The following is a 12476-nucleotide window of genomic DNA, read 5'->3' as shown; positions in this document are numbered from 1 at the left end:
AGACCCAGAGCCGAATTTCTGAGGTATCCGGGCTCTGGTGGACTGAGGGGGGCGACGCGCCCCGCGCCGCAGCATTCTCCGAGAGCTCGTCTTGCCGCAAGCACCTGCCTCCAAGGACGCCGCGCAGCTGCCCCGAGCCCGCGCGCCCGGAGCCCGCGACTGCGTGGGCGGAAGCCGGGAGGGTGCCAGCACGCGTGGGAGCGCTGGGAGCATGCGTGTGCGGGTGCATGTGGCCGGAGGGCGCGCGCTCGAGCGCGGCCGCGGGGTTTCCTGGTGGCTGCGAGCTGCGCGGACAGCAGAGGGCCTGGCGCCGCTACCCGGAAGGGTGCGGTCGCCACGAACCTGAGAGGCGGCTGGGTGGGGGCCGGCACGTCTCCAGTGCCCGCAGTGATCCCCATCCGCAAGACCCTGAAGCCCTTTGAAATAGACGGTCAAAGCCGCGTGGTTGCTCTGCGACTGCAGCGGCGAGACCCAACGCCCGGCCCCCGCTCCTATTAGCTCGCAGCAGTCCCGGCCCCGCCTACTGAGGATTCGCAGGGCGGCCGCTGGGCGCGCTCTCCCAGCTCGGCCACATCCCGTTTCTGCACCAAACCCGCCAGCCGCGGCCCACCGTGTGCTCCACCCGTACCCGCCCCTGGCCAGCATCGCCAGGCCTCAATGCGGAATAGTCTCTGGCAGAGTTCAAAGAGGGAAGGGGAACTCCCGCGAAGAGTCTAGTGTGGTAGGGATTTTACGGTCTTATTTAACTTAACCCCAAGACAAAGCTTTGAGGCGGGTACATACATACCACCGTCCCCTTTATAATATTAGGAAGGGAAACTGCAGCTAAGAGAGGTTAAAAAACTCGTGTAGGGACACCCAGCTAGTGAGCGTGGGGAACTGTGATGAATTTGATATTTTGTTATGTTTGCAAACTAACACGTTAACTTTCACGGTTTCATGAATGCTGACAGAACACACCGGACTTCGGAGTCAGAGGTAAAAGACTATTAAACAAAAGCAATAGCCAGAGTGTCACCATGTTTGAGTTGGCTCCCTGGACCCCAGTTCTCACAGGAACGAAGCACACGGGCCCAGATGCATGCTTACACACAAGATGGGTTGCATTACAGAAGAGGAGTGCTGAGCTTGGGGAACCCACCATGTTATAGTGAGCAGTAAGCAAGCCTGCTCTTTGTTCCGTAGGGAGACATTACCTCATCCGTCAAGATTGCTCGCTGCAAACACAACGCTGAGAAATGGCCCAAGTAAAGCGTGATCAGGGTCTTGCATTCTTGGCACATCTAGGAAGAACGTGCAAGGATGCGAATTGTGAATCGCTTCTCCAAACAGTAAGTGGCAGAGCCCTGCTTGGTGCCAGGCCTATTTAATTCTACTCTAATGTAAACAAAGTTTCTTGACAACATGAGATATATATATATATAATTGTGGTGCCCCTTTAATGAAATAAATGTCTTCACATTGCACGCAGGGAGAATTCTCACATGGGTAAAATTAGCCCTTAAAATGGAATATGGTTTTACATTGTATTTATTTAAACAAATCTTTTTTGAATTCTGAAATATGCCAGGCACTGGTGGCATCTCAGGGTCTCCACTGGTCCTAGGAGTTGCTCACAGCCCAAATGGCAGAAGCGATGCTCTGTATGCCTGTGGGAAAACCATACAGAGGAATTCTGCCTGGGGTATTGGAGCCAAATCTCAAATGATGAGGAGTCATTGACATGATTAAGTGACAGCTGAGATGCGTATATAAAAATTCTGGAAAGGGGGAATTGGGAAAGAATGTGCTAAGGAAAGATGTGTATGTGTTTGATTCCACTTAATGAATCAAACGAATAATTTTAGATATTTTATTCCACTAGATGAAACCAAAAAAATTACTATATCATGGAAAATATTAGAGATACAGTGTTAGCAGAGAGTGTGGGAAAGCCAGGCTTTCCCTGTGCAGCCTCCTGTGAGCTATCAAGGTTGTACTTTTTATGCCCTGCAATTAGAAGACTGGGGCCAGGTGCAGTGGCTCACGCCTGTAATTTCAGCACTTCGGGAGCTGAGGCGGGAGGATCACTTGAGGCCGGGAGCTTGAGGTTACAGTGAGCTGTGATCGCGCCACTGCACTCCAGCCTGGGCGACAGAGTGAGACCCCGTCTCCAAAAAAAAAAAAAAAAGAAGAGGAAAGTCACAGCCAAACAAGGTCAGGTGTGTGGTGGTTCTCTGAACAATTAACTAAGCAGTTTATAGGTAGCAATGTTAGCATGTAAGAAAAATGAAAAGAGTATTTAGTTGCCATCTGGGGAAAAAGATTCAGTGGGTTTTGTCTTCCCCTTTTCTAATCTGGCTGAATTTTCTCAGGCTTATCTATAGTAAACAGCCATTATACAACCTGAGCCAAGAATTCCCACAAGTGAGAAAGCAACCTCTTCCTGCCAACAGAGGGAGTCAAAGCATGGGTTATAACCACTTTCAATTGGGCTGATTTCTGCACATCTGCAGTTTGAGTTCGCTGGACAGCAAAGCCCTAAATTAAATACGGCTTCATGTTGGTGTTTTATTTTTATTTTTATTTTGAGACAGAGTCTCACTCTGTCACCCAGGCTGGAGTGCAATGGCGTGATCTCGGCTCACTGCAACCTCCACTTCCCGAGTTCAAGCGATTCGCCTGCCTCAGCCTCCTAAGTAGCTGGGATTACAGGAACGTGCTACCACACCTGGCTAATTTTTGTATTTTTAGTAGAGACGGAGTTTCACCATGTTGTCCAGGCAGGTCTTGAACTCCTGATCTTGTGAACTGCCTGCCATGGCCTCCCGAAGTGAGGCATGAGCCACTGCGCCCGGCCAGCAGGATTATTTTTAAGTTACTGTGTGGTTAGTGATTTCGGCCTTCCCAGAAGCTCTGGAAATGGACTATACTTCTACTGTATATATTTTCACTAGCTTTGCTTTACTCCAGAGGGATAAGGTTGCTGGAGTACTAGTTTTATTCAATTCAGTGAGTAGGGACAATACAGTTAGGCCTACTGTGGTAACAAAGTGAAAGTTTAAGACATAATTCCTACCTTCAAGGACACTCCAAATTTCCTAGAAGAAATACGATTTATGAATATGAATCAATAAGCAAATGAAGCAAGGTAGCATGTGAAAAAGTGGCATAATGTGATTGGGCATTCCTACCAGTAAAAATTTTTTGAGTTTGGACCCCCCAGGAACAAGGATGCTCTATTGTACTAATAATAAAACATACCTAAAAATGAATTTTTAAAGGATGAGATTTAAAAAACAAACAAACAAAAACTGTGGTCATAGGGGTTAAGAGTACAGCCTGTGGAGTCAGGACCCTGTCATTCAAATCTTGGTTCAGCCTTTATTTGCAGGACATGATCCTTAACTTCTCTGCCTGAAAAATTATAAAATTGTTATGACAATTGCAGGAGTTAATCCTCTCAAGGATTTATCTCAATCCTGGCACATGGTAAGTATGTAACAAATATTTGCTATTATATTAGTAAGCAGCTCTAAGAAATTCCACATCCTGCAGAAACAAAGGACAGTACAGATACAGCATCAGCTAAATTTGTTGCAACCGGAGGGACATTCTACAGCTCCCTACCCAGCTCCTACTCAGTTGTACATTTCATTTCTGTTACCAAACAGAACACTTAGCTCTCAGACTGAAGACATCTACCTCCAGCTTCAATTCCTCACAGTTCCTAGTTCAAGAACCTTAGGCACATTTTTATTTTAATTTTTCCCACCCAGCACATGGTTTCCCAAAACAAGGGTACCATCCACCCTTAAGGACTTAAGAAGACTCATTTCTTGCTAAAAAAAATCTACTCACAATGTTGAAATGAAGGCCTTTTTCATCCTAAAATCTACTCACAACATTGAAATGAAGGCCTTTTTCATCCTAAAATATCGTAGTGCTGAGTGTGATTATTGAGTCAGGCCAGTAGCCAAACCACATTAGGTGGCCAGGCAGGAATAGGGGAAGGAAAAGAAAATTTTCCAGGATGAAGAAAAACAGAACATCAAGACAAAAATGAGGGTTGAATGGGTTCTTAATGGAAGTACAGTTTGGGGTGATGGAAGATGTGTCAACAGACGAGGTTGGGAAGGTAGGATCCAGGCCAGATACGGCAAAAGGGGTAGGGGCAGACTTGATTCAAGATAAGGAATGTGGCAATGGGAAAGGCATTTGGCATGAGAAAGGCTGTGTTTAGAGTGATTAGGAGGGGATGTGCAGGCAGAATGGAATGGGGCCAGAGGGTCAGGGAGACTACTGCATCCTATTTAATTTGTCTGATTTCTTCATCTTTTCAGAAAACTCTCTGAGGGTCTAGTTGTAGTGACCTTGGGGCATACAAAGATGAAAAACACATGTGCTTGGCTTACAAGCCTTATAGAAAGGATGAAAGGCCACGCGTGGTAGGTAGCTCATGGCTGTAATCCTAGCACTTGGGGAGGCTGAGGCGGATGGATTGCCTGAGCTCAGGAGGTCGAGACCAACCTGGCCAACATGGTGAAACCCCGTCTCTACTAAAAATATAAAAATTACCCAGGTGTGGTGGCACATGCCTGTAATCCCAGCTACTCAGGAGGCTGAGACAGGAGAACCGCTTGAACCTGGGAGGCAGAGGTTGCAGTGAGCCAAGATCACAGTATTTGCACTCCAGCCTGGGCAACAGAGCGAGACTCCATCACTGGAAAAAAAAAAAAAAAAAGGATGACAGGTACACGAACAGCTGTGATGTAAAGTAAAAAGGTCTTTAAGTGAGGTGCAGGTGTGGTGTTATGGGACTTCAGGGAAGAGAGATTACGTTCTGAGAGGGAATTACACAGGGAGGCTGCATTTGAAATGGGCTATCTAACCTAGGACTGACTTGCGTAAAAGGAATGCTGTGGCTAGGGCGCAGGGGTAGAAACCAGACTCGGGTTATGAGGAAGAAGATAGGACAAGGCTGGGAAAATAATGGAGGCTGAGCAGTTCAGTGCATAGTGTTTAAAAGAGTGCCAAAAACTTGATCTTTGTTGCAGCAGGTGCCGGTAAAGAAGGTCATTGGGTACTGGTGACAAAGTCAGGCAAGGTTCTGTGCCATCAGCCTGTTCAGAAGAGGACAAGAAACACAGCTAAGGATAAAGGGAACATGGTCTGGCCCCAAAAGGGGAAGGCTTGGGAGGCTGATGGAAAGACTTAGACTGGTAGAATGGTATTCGGAGAAGAGGTCTAGTCATGAAGGAAAACTGAGGCAGATGCAGGTATATCGTGTCTAAGGCAGGCAGCACCACCAATTCCAGATCTCATGGCTGGTTGCCTGGCTGACCAGGCTTCCAAGCCTAGTAGGGCTTGGAAGGATGTAGGAGTATCTTGTAAGTGGCAGTTACCTGTTTCTGCTGTTGAGATGGCTAAACAAAGGCTGAGCCTTGCTTGGGTCTTCAAGGCTGGTCAGGCTTGTCCCTGCACAAACAAAAGACCACATTCATTCATTTAAGCATTGAGACTAGCCAGGCTCTCCACAAGTCTCTCGGGACCCTTTGGTGAAGAAGACAAATGCTGTCCTTGCTGCCATGGACCTTGCAATCTTGAGCAAAGTCAGACAGCAAGCATGAATGAATATAGGAAATGGGCTTGACTTAAGGGATACAGCTGAGAAAGTCAGTGGGGCAAAGATCCAGAAGCGCTTCAAATGCAAGGCTAAGGAGCCTGGGGTTGAGCAGCCCCATGTCACCTCTTCCGAGAATTTTCCCAGACATTCTTCTGCAGCCTGGTCTGCTGGTGATGGAGAGGGACTCCTGGGTTCCCAAAGTACTTTCAAAGCTCTATAACTTTCTGTGTGGTTTTCTATCTCTTCTCCCAGACAATAAGCATCTTGGGGGAGTGGGAGGAAAGTGGGGGGAGCACGTCTTCTTTTTCTTTATCTTTGTAACCTCAGTCCCTAGCATTGTGACTAGCTCACAACAAGCAGCTTTGGATTTTGATTGAACAAATGAATGAGTCCTGTAGGCAATAAGGAAGCTACTTGACTATGTGCCTAGCTTATCTTCTGCATTAGACCAGAAGCTCTTGAAAGCTAAACATCCGTGCTTTCTAGCTGTTTTGTAATTCTCCCCAAGGCTTAGCAGAATGCTTTGTACACAGTGGACACTCCATAAATGTTGCCTGAATGCGTTTGTGGAAGTAGAAGTTGATCTTCAGTGTCCTAATTCCTGCTTTCAGTGACCCAGTTTGAGGGAGTAGGTCTTAAACTTCGTCCCCTCAGAATGACATCTCTGCCTTTTAAGTTCTCAACAAACTAGTAGGATGAATTCTTTTGGTAAGCGTATTTGGGAGGAAAGGCATTCTAAACCCCACTCGTGGGCCTCACAACAAATAACCATCTATTAAAGCTTAGTGAATCTTAATTGTTTAGCAGTTGAAAATAATAATGAAGTAATAACACATCACACCAGGCACTTTTCTGGGTTCTTCATGTATATCAGACCTCAATCTTCATAACAGCCCTCTAAGATAGGCAGGATCATTGCCCCATTCCCAGATGGGAAGGCAAACCACAAGGAAAGCAGCAGGATTGAATCCAGGCGCCTGTCCCCAAGTTCACATATACCCTGGACTGCAGCAGTTGCTCCTAGAAATCAGGAGAGAATCAGCAAGCAACTGGGAGCAGACTTGTTAGACTAGCGGTCTTCAAACTCTACCATGCTCTAGAATCTTGATGCCCAGGATGCACCCTGAGGCCAGTTAAATCAGAATTTCTGGGGATGGGACCCTGGCATCAGCATTTTTTTAAAACTCTCTAGGTGATTCTCATATGTAGCCAAATTTGAAAATAATGCCCTCTGCCCTTCCTGCAAAAATGCTGACCATAAACCAGGAGTATCAGCATGACCTGGGAGCAGATTAGAAATGCAGGCTGTCGGCCCCATGCTAGACCTGCTGAATCAAATCTGTATTTTACTAAGATCCCCTAAGTGACTCATTTGCGCTAAAGTTTAAGATGCACTGGTTTAGGGCTTAGGTATTCAAGCTCTCATTATTCCACTTGGGCTGCTGTTATTAGCATGAATTTAAATCCTTAACAAACAAATCTCAAAACTCCATCAAAAAGCTCAAAATCAATCTGATATATATTGGCTCAAAAAATTACTTCAGAGGAAACTATGACCTTTTACTTCTCACTGTGTGAGGGAACTGAGGAAGAAAAGTTATATCGCTAATGGTGTCTAACAGAATGTAGGTTCAGTCCAATCTAAAAGAGGCAGATGAATAACTCCTGGCTGCCTTCCTTCTTCTAAGTCAGAAGGATCAGCCCTACGACCTCAGTTAGGCAATGACCATACTTGAGTACCAAGCTGATTGATAAAGAAAATCCTCCAGCCAGAGGTATCTAAGCTTTCACAACTTCTGCTGTTTCCCCATGGTATGTTCCTGTTACAGACCCATAAATGACACCAGCAATCCTTGTCCCAACTGAGATCTTGTTATTTGTCATTCAGCTTTCTGAATCTAACTAGATACATTGCCTACTTTTTAGTTTCGTTTTTTTCTTTTTCTTTTCTTTTATTTATTTATTTTTTTTAGACTGAATTTCACTCTTTTTGCCCAGGCTGGAGTGCAGTGGCACAATCTCGGCTCGCCGCAACCTCCACGATTCAAGCAATTCTCCCACCTCAGCCTCCTGAGCAGCTGGGATTACAGGCACATGCCACCGCACCCAGCTAATTTTATATTTTTAGTAGAGATGGGGTTTCACCAGGCTGGTCTCAAACACCTGAGCTCAGGCGATCCACCTGCCTCAGCCTCCCAGAGTGCTGGGATTATAGGCGTGAGCCACCACGCCTGGCACTTTTTAGTTTTTATTTGCCATTGCTTTTGTTTATTTATAACCAAATAACTGAAATTTGGAACTAGACTCAGAATGTATCCCAGTTCATCTGAAGGACATGGAGGTCCACTGGGATGCTCCTTATTTCACTATTTCACTATTTTTTGGTCTTTGCCCACTTTTTCCTTGAAATGATCCATTCTGTGCATTTATTATATCTCAATACATCAGGTAGATAGTCACAACCAGTAGCAAATACACTGGCTGAAATTGCCCTCCTTGCTTGGAATGTCTGCCCTTGAATGCAAATTATTTACTGGATCCCTGACGGTGTAATTGTATAACTGCAAATTCGTTTGTAGAATGGTTAGGTTAGCATCCCCTTTTTCTCAGATCTTCAGTAGTAGACTATAAATGACCAGAAAGGGGAGGGCTACTTAGTTTCAAGTTTTTCAACACTAGTAATGGAGAGATGCTATGGTTTGGATAGAGTTAGTTTGTCCCCACCAAAACGCATGTTGATAATTTGATCCCCAGTGTGGCAGTGTTGGAGGTCAGACCTAGTGGGGGGTATTTGGGTAATGAGGGTGGATCCTTTATGAATGGCTTGGTGCTTTTCTCATAGTAGTACACGTGTTCTCACTGTTGCTAGACTGGATTACTTCTCATGGATATGGATTGGCTCCCATGGAATGGGTTGTAATAAAGACAGGATGCTCCTCAGGTTTTTCTCCGCCTTCACACATGTCCACTTCCCTTTCGATCTCCTTTGCCATGTTGTGATGCAGCACAAAAGCCCTTGCGGGAAACAGGGCCATGCCCTTGAACTTCTCAGCCTGCAGAACTGTGAGCTAAGCAAACCTCTTTTCTTTATAAATTACCCAGTCTCCAGTATTCTTTTATAGCAATACAAAACAGCTAAGGCCAGGAGCATAAAAAGAGAAAAAGAGGGGCCATGCCTTCCTCTGTTTCTCTGGATGATCTTACTTGCTGGCCAAGGGTTTGTCATTTCTAAGCCTGTGGCGAACAATAATGATACATGGAAAGACCGTGTAGATGCTGTCCTAACAGAGTCCATGCTAGAGCCTTGAACATGACTCCTGTGAGTGTTGAATGGATGGATGGATCAATTAATTCTTCAGGTACATTTATGACTGGGGCTGATACTGAGCTCATAGGTACTAACATGAAGTAAGGGCCAGAGCCCATTCCCATTGAGCAGGCTACCCACCACTCTGCTGGGCTGGTACCCACACTGTACCACTCATTACAGATGGCACCTAGAATGTGAGAATGTGGCTCCAAGTTGCAAGCCAGAAAACAAAGAAATGTTTAAAACCCAACCTGATATGGCTTACTTATAGGACTGGTTAAAGGGAGAGAAGTGGAGCCTGACTGGCTAGGAATCTTGAAGGGGTGGGACCCAGCAGTCTCAGAGCTGCAACAAGATGGATCTTGGAGCAGGAATAAGAATTTAAAGTAAGTCGAACTGAGAATGGATTAATATGGCTCTTTAGTAAATCTGGAGGCAAAATTTAGAAGCAACAGGGAAGTAAAAAGGAAGGAGAGACCAGGAACCGGAGCTGAGTGGGTAGAAGCTCATTGAAGTTTTGGGGAATGAAGAGGGAGCAAGAAGAAAGAAGGTGCATCAATTACATTGAACTAAGTGAATGAAACACAGAAAGCACAAAACACAGAGCAACTGAGGCTTAAATGAACTGGAGCTTTATTCTATATTACGTAACTGTATTAGTCCATTCTCACTTTGCTATAAAGACATACCTCAGACTGGGTAATTTATTTATTTACTTATTTTTATTTTTTATTTTTTTGAGACAGAGTCTTGCTTTGTCGCCCAGGCTAGAGTGCAATGGCAGAGTCTCAGCTCACTGCAACCTCTGCCTCCTGGGTTCAAGCGATTCTCCTAAGCCTCCCAAGTAGCTGGGATTACTGATGCCGTCACGTGCGTCCGTGTGAAGAGACCACCAAACAGGCTTTGTGTGAGCAATAAAGCTTTTTAATCACCTGGGTGCAGGTGGGCTGAGTCCAAAAAGAGAGTCAGCAAAGGGAGATGGGGTGGGGCAGTTTTATAGGATTTGGATGAGTAGTGGAAAATTACAGTCAAAGGGGGTTTTTCTCTTGCAGGCAGGGGCGGGGGTCACAAAGTGCTCAGTAGGGGAGCTTCTGAGCCAGGAGAAGGAATTTCACAAGGTTAATCGCTCAGTTAAGGTGGTGCAGAACAAATCACAATGGTGGAATGTCATCAGTTAAGGCAGGAACTGGCCATTTTCACTTCTTTTGTGATTCTTCAGTTACTTCAGGCCATCCGGATGTATACATGCAGGTTTGGGCTCAGAGGCCTGACATTCCTGTCTTCTTATGTTAATAAGAAAAAACGAAATAGTGGTAAAGTGTTGGGGTGGTGAAAATTTTGGGGGGTGGTATGGAGAGATAATGGGCGATGTTTCTCAGGGCTGCTTCAAGCGGGATTAGGGGTGGCATGGGAACCTAGAGTGGGAGAGATTAAGCTGAAGGAAGATTTTGTGGTAAGGTTGTTAGAAGGAGCATTTGTCATATAGAATGATTGGTGATGGCCTGGATGTGGTTTTGTATGAATTGAAAAATTAAACAGAAGACATGAGGTCCAAATAAGAGAAGGAGAAAAATAGGTATTAAAAGACTAAGAATTGGGAGGACCCAGGCCATCTAATTTGAGAGTGCCCAAGGGGGTTCAGCATAATTATTTGCTTGGTTGGCAAATTTTTAGGCTCTATACAAGTTTTTGGGATGCAGTTCAAGTTGGGCTGGTGTCTGAAATGAGACTGGGGCCTAATAAAAAGGAGTGTCCATACAGGAGCTTAAATGGGCTGTACCCTGTAGCATCTGGAGGACAGGCTCTAATTATGAGAAGGGCAAGAGGTAAGAGTACTGTCCAGTCCTTTTTAAGTTGGAGGCTGAGCTTGGTGAGGTGTGTCTTTAAAAGACCATTAGTCCGTTTTACCTTTCCTGAAGATTGAGGATGGTAAGGGATACGAAGGTTCCGCTGAATACCAAGAGCCTGAGAAACTGCTTGGGTGATTTGACTAATAAAGGCCGGTCTGTTATCAGACTGTGTAGAGGTGGGAAGGTGAAACTGAGGAATTATGTCTGACAGAAGGGAAGAAATGACCACGGTGGCCTTCTCAGACCCTGTGGGAAAGGCCTCTACCCATCCAGTGAAGGTGCCTACCCAGACCAAGAGGTATTTTAGTTTCCTGACTTGGGGCATGTGAGTAAAATCAATTTGCCAGTCCTGGGCAGGGGCAAATCCCTGAGCTTGATGTGTAGGGGAGGGAGGGGGTCTGAACAATCCCTGAGGAGTAGTAGAACAGCAGATGGAACACTGAGAAGTAATTTCCTTGAGGATAGATTTCCACGATGGAAAGGAAATGAGAGGTTCTAAGAGGTGGGCTAGCGGCTTGTAACCTACATGGAAGAGGTTATGAAATGACGACAGAATAGAATGGGCCTGTGAGGCTGGAAGGAGATATTTTCCTTGGTCCAAGAACCATTTGCCTTGTGTGGGAAGAGATTGATAGGTGGAAGTTTCAGTGGGAGAGTGGGTGGGAGTGACTGAGGAGGAGGAGGAAAACTGGCTGTGAGGGACAGAAGTTGGAATGCTAAGCTGCTTCTTTAGCTACCTTATCAGCATAAGCATTGCCCTGAGTGATGGGATCTGATGCCTTTTGATGGCCTTGCAGTGAATGACTCCAGCTTCCTTTGAAAGTAAAGCAGTCTTGAGAAGAGTTTTTATTAAAGAGGCGTTAATGATGGAGGACCCTTGAGTAGTGAGGAAACCTCTTTCAGCCCATATAATAGCATGGTGGTGCAGGATATGGAAGGCACATTTAGAGTCAGTATAAATGTTGATGTGTAGTCCCTTTGCAAGCGTGAGGGCCCAAGTTAAGGCAATGAGTTTAGCTTGCTGAGAGGTAGTGGAGTGGGCAGAGTGGCAGCCTCAATGACAGATGTGGAAGATACTATAACATAGCCTGCCTTTGCTGGTGAGTGGCGATTAGGCCTGGTGGAACTGCCATCAATAAACCAAGTGTAATCAGGGTGAGGAACAGGAAAGAAGGAAATATGGGGAAATGGAGTGAATATCAGGTGGATCAGAGAGATAGTCATGGAGGTCAGGTGTGGTATCAGAAATAATGTGGAAGGCCAGATTGAAGTCCGGGCCAGGAACAATGGTAATTGTGGGAGACTCAACAAAGAGTGAGTTTAGCCAAAGGAGCCAGAGGGCAGAAAGTATGTGCATCAGATGTGAGGAAGAAAATAGGTTTTGGAAGTTATGAGAACTGTAGAGAGTGAGTTGAGCATAGTTTGTGATTTTGAGGGCTTCTAAAAGTATTAAAGCAGCAGTAGCTGCCACACGCAGATATGAGGGCTAGGCTAAAAGAGTAAGGTCAAGTTGTTTGGACAGAAAGCCTACAGGGCGCAGTCCCGGCTCTTGGGTAAGAATTCTAACCACACAGCCCTGCACTTCGGCTGTGTGTAATGAAAAAGGTTGGGATGAGTTAGTGAGAGCTAGTATGGGAGCAGCTTTTAAGGCTGTTTTTAAGGAATGGAAAGAGGAGTGGGGAAAGGATTTAGGATCTATGGGGTCAGCTAG

The 12476-nt window shown here is 45.6% G+C and overlaps 1 protein-coding gene across 2 annotated transcripts in view; it reads left to right on the top strand.

The window, feature by feature from the left end:
* Window positions 1-350: 350 nt before the first annotated feature.
* BCAR3 (BCAR3 adaptor protein, NSP family member) overlaps window positions 351-12476 on the top strand; it is a 279135-nt gene continuing 267009 nt past the window's right edge. For both annotated transcript variants that reach the window (XM_063625549.1, XM_063625548.1), the window contains exons 1-2: window positions 351-721; window positions 1186-1331. The gene's annotated coding sequence lies outside the window, so the exon portion shown is untranslated. The remainder of the gene's footprint in view (window positions 722-1185; window positions 1332-12476) is intronic.

Source organism: Symphalangus syndactylus, chromosome 12, assembly GCF_028878055.3.
Source record: "Symphalangus syndactylus isolate Jambi chromosome 12, NHGRI_mSymSyn1-v2.1_pri, whole genome shotgun sequence".
Classification (NCBI taxonomy): Eukaryota; Metazoa; Chordata; class Mammalia; order Primates; family Hylobatidae; genus Symphalangus; species Symphalangus syndactylus.
The sequence above is the reverse complement of the archived record's forward strand: the minus strand, read 5'-3'. Positions and strand labels throughout refer to the sequence as shown.